We start from the raw sequence: 2500 nt of genomic DNA on the forward strand, positions 1-2500 counted from the left end.
CACGTCCTGGTCCTTTGTCAGTGCGGCAGGCCGGGGGACCGGGCCCAGGGCCGGGGCACCCGACCCGGGGCCCGGCCGGGCCCCCCGGACCCCATCCAGGGCTTCCTGCCACGCGGCAGACCCAGGGACGGATCCGGGGCTGGGCCGGCATCCTGGCATGTCCAGCTGCCGGCTGAGGACCGCTAGGCCGAGGGGGGTCCCAGGAATACCTTGTCCCTACCAATCCGGAGGAAAATTACCCCCATTTCTTGTAATCCGTGCACACGAGGTGACAGAGGGGACCCAGGGCGCAAAAGTGCCCGACCTCCTGGAGCCCTCGCTGGGACCTGGGAGGCGAATGGCACCCCATCGGGACTTCAAGGGAAGTCCGGCCATCTGGTCACACCATAGGAAAGCATTGCGGGCGACCAGATGGCCGAGGCGAGAGGGGCGACCAGATGGCCAGGAACGAAATGTCGCCAATCTGTCTGCCCCAGGCCTGTAGGGCTCAGGAGCTGCGGGGGCCCCTGGGCTCCGGGACTGCAGGGCTCGGGGACTGCAGGGCTCCACGGCTGCAGGGATCCACGGCTGCGGGGCTCCGGGGCTCCAGGGCTCCAGGGCTCGGGGGCTGCAGGGCTCCAGGGCAGCAGGGCTCCGAGGCTCCGGGGCTCCGGGGTTGCAGGGCCCGGGACCCATGGAGCCCGTCCCGGGCTCTTCCCCACGCCGCGGGTCGGAGGAGGGAGCCCCCGACGCCTGGGAGGTGTTGCCTGGGGCACATCCCATTTGTTCCCTGGAAGGTGATCGCCAGCACAGGCAGGGTGCCTGGGCATACCCTTGCCCCTAGTAATCCGGAGGAAAATTACCCCCCTTTCTTGTAATCTGTGCACTCGAGGTGACAGAGGGGACCCAGGGCGCAAACGTGCCCGACCTCCTGGAGCCCTCGCTGGGATCCGGGAGGCGAATGGCACCTCATCGGGACTTCCAGGGAAGTCCGGCCATCTAGTCGCCCTCATAGGAAAGCATTGCGGGCGACCAGATGGCCGAGGCAAGAGGGGCGACCAGATGGCCGGGACCGAAATGACGCCCAATCTGCCTGCCCCGGGCCTGTAGGGCTCGGGGCTCGGGGCTCGGGGGCTGCAGGGCTCGGGGGCTGAAAGGGCTCGACGGCTGCAGGGCTCCGGGGCTCCGGGGCTCCGGGGCTCCGGGGCTCCGGGGCTCCGGGGCTCCGGGGTTGCAGGGCCCGGGACCCAAGGAGCCCGTCCCGGGTACTTTGCCACTCTGCGGGCCGGAGGAGGGAGCCCCGGATGCCTGGGAGGTGTTGCCCGGGCATCGCCCATCTGGTCCGCAGCAGGGAACCACCAGCCCCGGGAGGGTGTTTGGGCATACCCTTGCACCTACTAATCCGGAGGAAAATTACCCCCCTTTCTCGTAATCCGTGCACTCGAGGTGACAGAGGGGACCCAGGGCGCAAACGTGCCCGACCTCCTGGAGCCCTGGCTGGGATCCGGGAGGCGAATGGCACCTCATCGGGACTTCCAGGGAAGCCCGGCCATCGGGTCGTCGATTTGTCGAGCCCTGGGAGAGAACTGGGGCTTGGCAGGGCCAGGTTGCCAGCAGGTCCCAGTCTGCCAGGTCACCAGGTCTGGGGATATGCTGCCCATGCGCTGCCGGGGGCTGGGCATGGCCTCCGATGGGCCCTCAGGTGCATCAGTCTGGCACGGGGAGGCTCTGAACCTGCTTGGCTGGGGCCAGGGCTCTACAAATCCACTCGCCCGCTCGACCGGCGCCTAAACGGCATCCTGCTCTTGGCGGGCTTGGGGCTTAGCTTCCAGACCCTACCCAGGCCAGGGAGAGCCTCTGCAGGCCCCGATGGACCCCAGCGCCCAGAACCTCGGCTGGCTCTGCCCGGGACGCATGGAGCCCGTCCTGGGCACTTTGACATGCCGTTGGCCTGGAGGAAGGAAGCCCCGGGTGGTGTTACCCAGGCATAGCCCATCTGGTCCCCCTGGCAGAGAACCACCAGCCTTGGAGGGGTGTCCGGGCATACCCTGCCCCTAGTAATCCGGAGGAAAATTACCATCCTTTCTTGTAATCTGTGCACTCGAGGTGACAGAGGGGACCCAGGGCGCAAACGTGCCCGACCTCCTGGAGCCCTCGCTGGGATCCGGGAGGCGAATGGCACCTCATCGGGACTTCCAGGGAAGTCCGGCCATCTGGTCGCTCCATGGGAAAGCATTGCGGGTGACCAGATGGCCGAGGCGAGAGGCGCGACCAGATGGCCGGGACTGAAATGACGCCAATCTGCCGGCCCCGAGCCTCTGCGGGAGGGCTCCAGCCTGCCCTTGCAGGGCTTGGGGGCTCCGGGGCTCTGGGACTGCAGGACTCCGGGGCTGCAGGGCTGCAGGGCTGCAGGGCTCCGGGGCTCCGGGGCTCCGGGGCTCCAGGGCTCAGGGGCTCAGGGACTGCAGGGCTTGGGCTGCAGGGGTCCGGGGCTGCAGGGCTCCCAAGCTCCAACCAGGCC

The sequence above is a fragment of the Lissotriton vulgaris genome, chromosome 4_2 (genome assembly GCF_964263255.1).
Source record: "Lissotriton vulgaris chromosome 4_2, aLisVul1.2, whole genome shotgun sequence".
NCBI lineage: Eukaryota > Metazoa > Chordata > Amphibia > Caudata > Salamandridae > Lissotriton > Lissotriton vulgaris.